Raw genomic sequence first — 12,832 nt, 5'->3', positions numbered from 1 at the left:
TTAATGTCCTTTTTGTACTGTGGTGCCCAGAACTGCACACAGTACTCGAGGTGAAGCTGCACCAGCGCAGAGTAGAGTGGTCACTTCCCTCAACCGACTAGCAACACCATGCTTGATGCACCCCAGGATACCGTTGGCTCTCCTGGCTGCCAGGGCACACTGCTGGCTCATATTCAACTTGCTGTCTACCACAACCCCCAGATCCATCTCTGCGGGGCTGCTCTCCAGCGTCTCGTCGCACAGTCTGTACGTATAGCCAGGGTTGCCCCGTCCCAGGTACAGGACCCGGCACTTGCTCTTGTTAAACTTCATGTGGTTGGTGATCGCCCAGCTCTCCAGTCTGTCCAGATCTCTCTGCAAGGCCTTTCCACCCTCATCCGAGTCCACAACTCCTCCCAGTTTAGTATCATCAGCAAACTTACTCAAACCACCTTCTAGTCCTACATCCAAATCATTTATAAAGCCATTGAAGAGGACTGGCCCTAAAATGGAGCCTTGAGGGACCCCACTAGTGACTGTCCACCATCCTGACGCGGCCCCATTTACCACAAACCTTTGATCCCTGGCCATTAGCCTATTGCTCACCCATCATATGATATTTTTGTTTAGCTGTATGCTGGACATTTTTTTCCAGTAGAATCCTATGGGAAACTGTCAAAAGCTTTGCTGAAGTCCAAAAAGATCACATTAGCTGGTTTCCCTTGGATGGATGATCTTATCATAAAAGGAAAATCAAGTTAGTCAAACAGGACCTACCCCTCATGAACCCATGTTGGCTGGGACCAGTGACCTCATTGTCCCCCAGGTACGCTTCAATAACTCCCAGGAAAATCTTCTCCATAATTTTACCAGGCACTGATGCTATATGGAGTAAGTGGGTTGCACTGAATACTCAGTGGGCTCGAATAAGAAACCCCAGTCACCCAGGAATCCTGGAAGTGATTGTGGACTGACCAGAAGGAAAAACTTTGGGATATCACCGGTGGAGAAGGTAGCCTGTGCTGAACAAGCCCCACTGTATAACAAGCTACCAGAAAATGAGAAGAAATATGCCCTGTTCACTGATGGGTCCTGTCGCATTGTGGGAAAGCATCGGAGGTGGAAGTCTGCTGAATGGAGTCCTACACGACGAGTTGCAGAAGCTGCTGAGGGAGAAGGTGAATCGAGTCAATTTGCAGAAGTGAAAGCCATCCAGCTGGCTTTAGATATTGCTGAACAAGAAAAGTGGCCAGTTCTCTATATCTATACTGAGTCATGGATGGCAGCAAATGCCCTGTGGGGATGGTTACAGCAATGCAAATGTAATAAAGACTTTAGAAATTACTTCAGTTTGCCTTTTGTCCTGGTTTCAACTTGCATAGAGTTAATTTTCATCCTAGTAGCTGCTATGGTACTGTATTTTGGATTTAGGATGAGATAACATACTTATGTTTTACTTGTTGCAGAGCAGTGCTTACACTAAGCCAAGGATATTTCAGCTTCGCACACTGTCCTGCAAGCAGACGGGCTGGGGGTGCAGCAGGAGCTGGGAGGGGACAGATCCAGGATGGCTGACCCAAAATGGCCAAAGGGGTATTCCATACCATCTGACATCATGCTAAACAATTAATATGGGGGCCTGGCTGGGGTGGAGGGACTGGCTGCTCGGGGATAGGCTGGGCATCGATCAGTGGGTGGTGAGCAATTGCATTGTTCATCACTTGCTTTGTTCACATAATTATTAGTAGTACTATTATCATTATTATTGTTATTATTTTCCTTTCTTTTCTGTCCTAATAAACTGTCTTTATCTCAACCCACAGGCTTTCATTTCTTTCTAATTCTCTCCCCCCATCCCAGAGAGGGAGGGGGGAGGGTGAGCAAATCACTAAGTGGTGCTTAGTTGCCGGCCAGGTCAATCCACTATAAGTTTATAAGAATCCAATTTGCAAATTCAACAACCCAGGACTTTTCGTTAATACCAGTGCGATGCTTTAGAAAAAAATGAAAACATATTTGCAACCAACATACAACTAAGCTTCTGCTGCCCCCAGGAGTCCATCAGATATTGATACATGAGCTAGAACGCTGTCACAGAATCTTTAAAAGCAGGTCGAAACTGAATTTGTAATCTTGTAGTGAGATGATATGAGCATGAAGATTTATTCATATCTCAGACTCAATAAAACCAGCATAACATTCTATTGAGTTAGCTCTGGAGGAAGACTAGTCATTACTGTGAGGAACACTCTTTAGCCAATAAAAGGCTCAGACGAGGATCTCAGTGAAGTAGCATTTTTATTCAAGATTGCAATAGAGGGCATCCCGCAAGCAGGAATGTACCTACTAGTTACAAAGCACAGTTTATATACTGTTATAAATGAAGACACAACTCAATCTGAATTTACTAATATTTATATAAGGCAAGTAAACAGCGCTGGGTGCGCGGGGAGTCTACGCTCTACCAACACGCACACACAACCGTCAAACATTCTACATATATACAACACTGCTTTTACATATTCATAAGAAACCCGAGTACGTCTATACATATGTATGGCCTATCCCCGCTTCGTATTATAATTGGTATTTTCACAAACTCCTCCTTTTGGCACCTGCTTTTCACAAACTCCTCCTTTTGGCACCTGCGCAGTGTCTCTTGGTGGTGGTCATTGGGAGTCGTGGGGATGAAGGCTCACGGTTCCCCCCCATCACTGCTAGCAACCTTTTGTTCCTGCACAGACCCTGTGGGTTCCTGGATCTCGTCCAGACCGCAGGGGCGGCTTCAACCGGCTCCCTCTTCTTCTGCACATGCTCTGCCCTCCACAAGGTTCCCGAAAGCAACAAAACGTGATAGACACCAAACCGTGCGAGGCCGTCTTTTCCTGTGTTTCGTTAACCCTTGAAAATACACTAATAATATGATTATCATATAACATTAAACAACAAAATTTAACAGTTTCAACCAGCAAACCCCCAGCAACTTCCATGCCTTAACGATGGGAGAACAAGCAACTCGAGACGGCAAGGCGTCTCCTTAATCACCCTTCTTTGTTCCCTCTAAACTCTTTACATTCCTGATGGCCTCATCGTTAAGAGTCTGATGTTATCATCAACCATGGGGCTTGACACCCATGGCCACACTCCCACATCTCCCCATTCTTTATGAATATCAACCATCTTCTTGACACGAATTATTACTCCATATATCACCTGTACTTTATTTCTTGACGACCGGAACCCTCCCCTGTTTCCCCATTGACTGGATAGTCCAGGTTCACAACCTATCCGACGCTTCACATATAATATATGGCTTTCATTTGCCAGCCTGCTATTTTTCAAGTTTCTTTTGACTTTTATTACTCTTTGAGGTGGTAATGTTTCTTCCCTTATCTGACTTGACACCATGATTTTTGCCTAACTGCACCGAGTCTGGTTATTGTCTGCATTTTACAAGGTTGTCTGGTAAGCTTTCTTATCACTGCAAGCATATCTCAATACCACATTCCTTCCTCCTAAACAATGTAACATCTCTTTGTAAAAACACAAAAACACTCTTTCTTACATTACTTAAGCTATATTCCAGCAATTCCCTTTTTAAAGTCATCTGAACTGTTGACCTGTCCTTCCAGTGTTTCAAATTAAATAGGTACTGCAGTTCTTAACGGTGATGTCAAATATAGCCTGTATGCAAAATCTCAGTTAGTTTTAATAAGAGACTGAAAGGGCTGCTTCATTCCATTGTTTGTGTGTTTGTTTTTTTTTTAGTGCAAAGAACCAGTTCACACAGATGGCTCATCTTTAGTTCCTTTTAATTCATTATTCAATTTATGAGTTTATATATAAGTTCTGAGAATATTGATTCAGTATTCATGTCATAAGTTACCTCTCAATTAATTTCAGAGATCATTGCTTCAATCATACAAATAAGTTTATTGAGTAAGCAGCCTGCAAGCAAAACAGCGCTGGGCAGCCAGGGAGTCTCTGCTCTGCCAACGGCGTGCACACCCCCCCCTCCAGAGTCCCCTTTTATAGTCTGGTGAACACGTGGTATATCCAGGTATGTTCTGCAACTGCGCACCCTGTTGCTAGGGGGTTGTGTCAGTCTCTCTGGTGGTCCAGGAGATGAAGGCCGTAGTCTTCCTCTGCATTGTGACTCAACTCCTTTTTCCTTATTTGGTCATGTCGGCCCAGCATGTTGCCAAACCAGTTTAACAACTTATAGAAAAGAAGGGGGGAAGGGGCATAATGTCCAGCCAGGCGCTTCACAGTTTCTTATCTCAGCAAGAAACCTTCACTACCCCCACTCTTCAAACAGAACTCCTTGCTCTTATAAAAAAAATGAACAAACATCGATTGTATATTACATTCAGTGAATAAATGCTAAATTTTGGGGGAAGATATGCTGAACTCTACATTCTGAACAAAGAAATTGAATCCCTGTTTTGTAAACAAAATTAAACTCAAGTGAGATCTCACTGATATCGAGTCAGAAGGACATATGGTTCTCTCCCTGCTAGAATAACAGAGCAAATATGAAACCTTTACTATGCTCAGTTAGATAGAAGGAAGTCTAGAAACTTTGTATCTCTGGTGTTACCTGTGAGAAACACTCCGTAACTTAGGCTCAGGCGAGGATCTCAGTGAAGTAGTAATTTATTCGCGATTGCAATGGCGGGCGCCCCACAAGCAGGAGAGAGCGCATCTACAAGTTCCAAAACACAGTTTATATACTTTTTTGATGACAAGACCCGCCCCTGTTTCCCCACTGAGTGAGTGAGTAATCCAGGTTCACAATCTATTTGATACTTCACAAACAATGCATGGCCTTCAGTGGCCTGTTAAATTTCAAATTTCTTTTGACATTTTTACTGCTTGAAGTGGTAATGTTTCTTCACTTATCTGACTTGACTTGACACCGTGATTTTCACCTAATTGTCCTAAGGAGTCTAGTTGTCTGCATTTTACAAGGTCGCCTGCTAAGCTTTCTTATCATTATAAGCATATCTCAGTACTGCATTCCCTCCTTCTAAACAATGTAACTATGCAAAAACAACATTTCTATTCCCACAATTCCCCCCCCCTTTTTTTTATAAACTGTTGATTTTTGCAAAAAAAATATTATTTTATTTTATTTTATTTATTTATTTAAGGTGTAATTTGGTAAATATCTTCCTCTTCTTCACTTTCTTTGCTCTCCATTTCCTCTAATATCATCATTTTATCTGAGTAGGGTGGTGGATCCATGGTCATTTGTTTCAAATTGTAACATTCAATTTGTTATAGGTCTGTCCTTTTTAGTTACCTGTGAAAATAAAATGTTAGTTTACAACTATAAGCTTTTATCCTGCTCAGAGTCTATTACGGGATTTTTCTTTTTGATTTTAACTTTCAACAAGTCTTCTGTAGGAACAACTTCCCAAGCACTAGGGTCGGTAGATGCTTTCACTCGAGTATAATGAATCCAACCTTTTTCCGCAGTTCTTACGGCTGTTTCAGTGGTTAGCAGTACTTGGAATGGTCCTTCCCATTCAGGCCGAAGTTTTGATTCTCTCCAGGTGCGTATCAGGACCCAATCTCCTGTATGGAATGAATGTACTGTGAATTCCAAAGGTGGAGTTTGAGCCAACAGTCCATGAACCCTGAGAGATGCTAAGGAAGAAGATAATCCAAGTATATAATTTTTGAGAAAAATATCTTTAGTTTCAAAAATAGGTATCTCACCGTTTCTACCCAGGTACGGCAGTCCAAACAACATCTCATATGGTGACACTCCTACATCTTTTCTAGAAGCAGTTCGAATTCTGAGAAGTGCTAAAGGTAAACACTTTGTCCGGGGAAGCTTAGTCTCTAGAACAAGCTTTGACAGATGTTTCTTTAATGTTTGATTCATTCGCTCCACTTTCCCTGATGAGGAAGGATGCCATGGAGTATGAAATTCCCATTTTATTCCCAAGGCTCCCATTAATCCTTGTAAAATAGATGAAGTGAAATGACTTCCTTGATCTGAATCTATATTTTCAACAATCCCATATCTAGGAATTATTTGTTCCAGGATTACCTTTATCACCACACTAGCTGTTGCTGATGCTGAAGGAAAAGCTTCTACCCATCCTGACAAATGGTCAATCAACACCAGCAAGTACTTAAATCTGCCCACTTTAGGTAATTCAGTAAAATCTATTTGGATACTCTGAAAAGGTCGAAGCCCTGGGTCCCGTCCGCCCAGGGGTTGTTTCCGTAGAGCCTTCCTATTCACTCGTTGGCATGTTATGCAACTATTACACACTTGTTTAGCTACAGTATACATGCCTATACATATGTATTTCCTTAATACAGCGTCACACATTGCCTGGACTCCCCAGTGACTTCCTTGGTGTAGAACAGCTAAAATTTCTCTCATTATCTGTTTGTTTACCATTTCTCTCCCATCAGGGAGAGTCCACCGCCCTTCGGACTCTTTTGCTCCTAATTCCCTAAAGGCTTCTATTTCCTTTTTGCTGAATATCTGCTTTTCAGGTGGAGGTTTTATTTCAGGTACAAGAAGCATCTTTGCTTCTACTTCCAATTGCAAAACTGCTTCTTTAGCCTTTTCATCTGCGATCCTATTTCCCCATTCAACTAGGGAGTTTCCTTTTTGATGTCCTTTCACATGCACCACAGCAACCTCCTCTGGTAGTAACAGACTTTCCAGAATCTGTCTAAATAATTCTTCATGGACTAATTCCTTTCCCTTGCTGTTTACTAAGCCCCTTTCTTCCCATATTTTTCCAAATGTATGTACCACCCCATATGCATATCGTGAGTCAGTATATATAGTTCCCTGTTTCCCTCTTAATAATTTTAATGCTTGATTTAATGCATATAATTCACAGGTTTGAGCTGACCAATTGCTAGGCAGTTTTCCCATTTCTTCAACATTCCCATCTGTTCCTTCAATGATGGCATAACCATTACATCTCTTTCCTTGTACCACCTTAGAAGATCCATCTATAAACAATATTTCCCCTTCCTCTAAGGGCACCTCTTGTAAATCTAATCTTACCTTTGTCTGGTAATTTATTAAATCTAAGCAGTTATGTTCTATATTTATTGGATCCTCAATTCCCTTTGACAAGAAGGAGGCAGGATTCAAAACAGATTCTGTAGTTATAGTTAAATCATCCTTTTCAATTAGTATAGCTTCATATTTTAGTATTCTGGAGTCTGTCAGCCACCTTCCTGCTTTCTGAGTGAGAATAGCCTTCACCTGGAGAGGGGTAACAACAATCAATTGTCCTCCAAAGGTTAATTTCCTGCTCTCTTCCACTAATAAGGCAGTTGCTGCTACTGCCTGAACGCATTCTGGCCATCCCTGGGATACAAGGTCTAACAATTTAGACAAATACACTACAGGTTTCTTTTTATCTCCCCATTCTTGGGTTAACACCCCCAAAGCAGCACCCTCACTTACAGTTATAAAAAGATAAAATGATTTCTTTAGGGCAGGAAGAGCTAAGACTGGTGCTGTAATAAGGTCTTTTTTTTAATTTTTCCATTACTTCTTCTTCCTCTTTAGTCCAGTTCAGTATATTAGGTTCTTCCTCCAATAATTTGAGATATAATTTCTTTGTTTTCTGTGCATATGCTTCTATCCACAGTCTGCAATATCCAATTAAACCCCAAAATTTTCTCAACTCTTTCTTTGTTTTGGGGAGAGGAAGTCGCACAATTCCCTGAATCCTCTCAGGGTTTATTCTCTGTCTGCCCTCAGAGACTAAATGTCCCAAATACTTAACTTGTTTTTCTACATACTGTAATTTATCTTTAGATACCCTTAGCCCGTGTTCTCCTAAAAAATTCAGAAGTTTATTGGTGGCTTCTTTTACCTTTGATCTTTCTTCCCCAGATACCAATAAATCATCTACATACTGTAACAACGTCACCCCTTCTGGAATATGAAATGTTTCTAAAATCTTTTCCAATTCTTGCCCAAATAAATTGGGAGATTCAGTAAATCCCTGAGGCAGAACAGTCCATCTATATTACTGTTTGCGACCTGTCTCAGGGTCTTCCCATTCAAATGCAAAAATATCTCGACTTCCAGGATCTAATGGGCATGCCCAAAAGGCATCCTTTAAATCTATAACACTGAACCATTTGTGCTCATGAGTGATTTTACTCATCAGGGTATAAGGGTTAGGAACCACAGGGTGGCGCTTCTGTGTTATCTCGTTAACTTTTCTTAGGTCTTGTACTAATCGGTATGAATCATCTGGCTTTCGTACTGGTAAAATTGGAGTGTTATATGGTGACATACAAGGCTCCAAAAGACCATCTTTAACTAAAGTTTGCACTATAGGTTTCAGGCCCATTTTTCCTTCATAAGAGATAGGATACTGTCGCTGTCTAACTATTCCGCTCCCTTCTTGAACAGTTATCTTTAAGGGAGTTATGTTAAGCCCTCCTCGATTTCCTTCCCTTACCCATACCATGGGATTTATTTCTTTTTCATCATTTTCTGTTAACAATTTCATTGCGATTGTTATTCCTTTTTCACAGGTCTTCAATTGTAATCCCAATTTGACTATTAAATCTCTCCCTAATAAATTAGTCCCTGCTTCAGGTACATATAACAGTTGCCCAGTGACGGTTTTAGTTTCCCAAGATAATTCAGTGGTTTCAAAAAGTGGCACTACCATACCAAGTCCTTCTACCCCTGTTACTCGTAGAGTATTATTAGTTAAATTGAGTCCCGAAATTTTATAAGCTAAAGAGGATCTGGCTGCTCCTGTATCTACTAAAAATACAACCTTTTCTTTATTAGGTCCCACTTCTAAATTTATCAAGGGCTCTGGGTGGGACCACTGTTCAAAGAGCCCCTGACCCCCCTATTCAGAGTTTATGATGGTAAACAATCTTTCTTCCCTTTTCCATTCAGGACATTCTCGTTTAAGATGTCCTGTTTTCCCACATTTATAACATCTTCCCTGTAGCTGCCGTGACTGAGGAGGCAGCGGCCGCTTTGATCTCACATTCCTGTTTCCTTTTTCTTCCTGATTCCATCCCAAACCTTGTTTTTCTTGAAACCCGTTTTCCCATCGGTTCCTCATTCTCTGCCCCACCACTTGATTCACTGTGGAAATCATCATTTTCGTCTTTTGTTTCTGCTTTTCATCTTCCCTTCTGATATACACTTTCTGCACTTCCCTCAAAAGTCTTTCTAACGGCTGTTCATTCCATCCCTCCAATTTCTGAAGTTTCCTTTGTATGTCCGGCCATGCTTTCATTACAAAATTAATCTTCAAAAGACCCTGCGCTACAGGGTCATCAGGATTCATTCCTGAATACCTTCACATCCTATCCCTGAGCCTTTCCAAGAAATCACTTGGGGTTTCATCTTTATTCTGCTGAACCTCAAATGCTTTAATAAAATTCTGAGACTTAGGTACTGCTTCTCTAATTCCTCTAATTACCAGATCTCTCAAGTCTCTCATATTAGTCCTATCCTGTATATTATTGTTGTCCCAATTGGGGTCCACATTTGGAAACTTTTGTTCTGCTGGAATCACTCCATCTCCTGGAGGATGATCCTTTTCCCATTCCCGCATTGCTGCCCTTCTGATCATTCCTCGTTCTTCCCCTGAGAATAGCAGATTCAGAATTGCCATCATTTCTCCCCAGCAATATAGATTGGGTCCCAAAAACTGATCTAACTGTTCTGCTAATCCAATGGGATCCTCAATCAGAGATTTCATTTCCTTTTTAAAATTTCACACTTCTCCGCTAGAAAGGGGGACATTTACATATCCTATTTGTCTAGGTCCCAGCGGCACTTCACGGAGAGGATACATAGCAGCTTCATTAGTGTTAGTAGTATTAGTACCAGGGAGTGGAAAATTCTCAAGGTCTTTTTTGCATTGTTCCAATTCTTGTACAAGTCTGGGGTACCCCCTGTTCCCAGAGTTAATGTCATTTACAGTTCCTGTTTCTTCTCTTAGAGAAGGTGTTACAGTGACTGCTGCTGTTGCTGCAGCCTGGGGGTTATAAGGAGGAGGTAAGTTATCCAAAAGGTCCCATTTATCACTTGTCCCTTCCCCTTTCTTTTCTTCTTTATTCTGATTTTTGCTTAAAATCAAATTAGATCCTTGTATCCAACAAGCTGCATACTCCGATTCTTCTTCCGAAAATGGAAATTTGTTATTAACATACAAGTTTAAGGCCTGACATACCCAATCTTTGTCAGACCCGTATTTTGGCCAAAATACTGCAGTTCCTTTAATTGGTTCTTTTGTCCAGACTGATACACAATATTTAACCATCTTCTTCCTATCTTTCTCTTTAGTTTTGGGGTTATTTTTCCAATTTCTCAGCATCCTTCCTAAAGGACAGTCGGTAGGCACTCCCCCAGGGATATCTCCCTGTCCCCCGGAACTCATATTTCCCATCTTTCCTAACCCTCGGCAGTATGTGCTACAGAAATTTCCCTTCTGCAGTGTACCACACACCAACGTACTGAAAAATGGGGGTGTACCGCCAAGCACTTCCCCGTGCAAGCGTTACCGCACACCTGAGTTTACCAGATTCCCTGGTGTACTTCCAAGCGCTTCCCCGTGCAAGGATTACCGTACACCAGATTCCCCTGGTGTAGTGCCAGCACTTCCCCGTGCAAGGGCTTACCATACACCAGATCACCCGACCCCCAAAGCAATACTTAATATTTCTTACCTTGGTCTGTGCACAGAGTTGCCGGATCGATTCTTAAAAACCTGGAGTGCCTACCTTCTTCCTTTCCCCACTACTTCACGGATCCTGCCTCTTTAACCAGTCTCGGGCCCTCTGTCAGCTTTCCGTAGAACCGCCACCACCGTCGATGCACAGGACCGCTGAAATCAGCGGGGCATGCCTTCCTGCTGCTGCGGCAGTGAGGCTCCCCAGTAGGTGACTGGATCCCGGACAAGCCCCCAAATTGCTAAGCTTTCTTATCACTATAAGCATATCTCAGTACTGCATTCCCTCCTTCTAAACAATGTAACTATGCAAAAACAACATTTCTATTCCCATATACCTTACTCACTAATTAGTCAGCCTTATATGTAAGACCAAACAGAACTGTGTCCCGGGGGGGGGGGGTGGGGGGAGAGGGGGGCAAGGTTACCTAGGCCTGGAGGATGTGTCTGAAGAGAATAGGTGAGGAATTCATGATATGCACGTCTTTGTATGTATAAATGACTTAGCTTAGCATGCATGGCTAAGTTGGAACAAGAAAGAAGGAAATGGTCTGAGCCTGCCCAAGAACTGGGTTCAAGCAGCAAACATAGTGACTATTGATGAACGCCAGAGACCCCAGAAGACCACTAGTGGAAAAAAAAATGCACACGTGTCAGGAAAATTTACATATTTTAACGAGTTATGGGAAATAATATGAATATGTTGATTATTTCTCAGAAATCCAATGAATATGTATGTTTTGGCTGTATATAACCCTTTTTGTTTGGTTGAATATAATACCTGTAGCAACCTCTTTTCAGTGGTCTGTGGGGACAGGACAAGGGGCAATGGCCACAAAACGGAGCACAGGAAGTTCCACTCCAATATGCTGTACTGGGTCCACATATGCGAAAGAACTTCTTCACAATGAGGGTGATGGAGCACTGGAACAGGCTGCCTGGGGAGGTTGTGGAGTCTCCTTCCCTGGAGATATTCAAGGCCCATCTGGATGCCTACCTGGGCAACCTGCTCTAGGGAACCTGCTTTGGCAGGGAGTTGGACCCAATGATCTCTTGATGTTCCTTCCAAACCCCCAAAATTCTGTGATTCTGTGATTCTTCGATGTTGAAGTTTTCTCAAAACATTATTTTTGGTGTTTTTGTCACATAACTGGGTTGTTGCTCCTGCTACATCCTATGAAAGTGCTCCCTGATAGAATAATAGAACCAAATCTGAAATGTTTTCTGAACAGATAGGCCAAACCTTTACTATGTTTAGTTAGAAAGAAGGAAGTCTAGAAACTTTGGATGTGTTAATGATGACCCAGGCCTGAAGGATGTGTCTGAAAAGATTGGGTGAGGAACTCCTGGTATGCGCATGTCCTTGGATGTGTAAATTACATAGCTTATGTTAAAATATGCTAAGTTTTTAAATTCCCTTCTATCTAAAACAGTTCAGATTTGGTTAATTGGTACGACACAGAATGAGTCGTTCCTCTATAACCTCGGAATGGTTATAAAGCAGGTATGTTTATTCAGCGCTACGCACACAAGCCGGGCGCAAGTGGGATAGTTCCTCCTAGCTTGCGCACCAAGGGTTACCGGCAGTGTGCTTGTATTAGTTGGCCCAAAAATTCCATAGGGGTTTCTTTCAGACCTTGTTGGATACTATGCAGGATTGAATGATTTATAGCTTTCAGAACCGGTTCTCAATTCCCAATTTAATCAGATTTTGGTATTTACATAGCCATTCATAATTTCCGGGGTGATTAGGGTCTCAGAGGGGGTCGGTCAGGGGAATGCAATCGTTGAAAGTTCCCTGAGCTATCCCATTGAACTGAACTCAGGTTGTTTTAAGAGTTAGCTGCTTTTCTCTTTCCATGACAGCTCTTTTGGACCCATCATGGTCCCTCTGCCCCAGAGGGCTCACAACTGTGATTTTGTGATCTCAGCCTCGGGTTGAGGCAGAACAATTAACATCCCTACATCCTCTTTCCCTGCTCATTCAACTTCAAACAGCTTTATCAAATACTACATGCCACACCTTTAACACCTTCAACAACCCTATTAACACTTCCTTTATCTTTCTCCAGCCTGTGCTTTTCTAATGCCAGCACCAGAGGCTCAGTCAGAGGCCAACTTAATTCCATACCTTTTCCCTCCAA

General features: G+C 42.0%; 2 long non-coding RNA genes across 2 annotated transcripts in view; one reads left to right on the top strand and one right to left on the bottom strand.

Annotated features, from left to right (window-relative positions):
• Positions 1 to 2,258: 2,258 nt before the first annotated feature.
• Positions 2,259 to 3,038, bottom strand: LOC118159094. Its single transcript, XR_004746992.1, has 2 exons — positions 2,625 to 3,038; positions 2,259 to 2,594 (listed from the first exon to the last, which is right to left on the bottom strand). It is a non-coding gene; the product is annotated as an uncharacterized LOC118159094 (long non-coding RNA).
• Positions 3,039 to 10,417: 7,379 nt separating this feature from the next.
• LOC118159095 overlaps positions 10,418 to 12,832 on the top strand; it is a 3,242-nt gene continuing 827 nt past the window's right edge. The window contains exons 1-2 of the long non-coding RNA XR_004746993.1: positions 10,418 to 10,549; positions 11,539 to 11,541. This is a non-coding gene — a long non-coding RNA (uncharacterized LOC118159095). The remainder of the gene's footprint in view (positions 10,550 to 11,538; positions 11,542 to 12,832) is intronic.

This window comes from Oxyura jamaicensis, unplaced genomic scaffold, assembly GCF_011077185.1.
Source record: "Oxyura jamaicensis isolate SHBP4307 breed ruddy duck unplaced genomic scaffold, BPBGC_Ojam_1.0 oxyUn_random_OJ67019, whole genome shotgun sequence".
NCBI classification, from domain to species: Eukaryota; Metazoa; Chordata; class Aves; order Anseriformes; family Anatidae; genus Oxyura; species Oxyura jamaicensis.
Note: the sequence above shows the minus strand (reverse complement) of the source record. Positions and strands in the feature narration are given on the sequence as shown.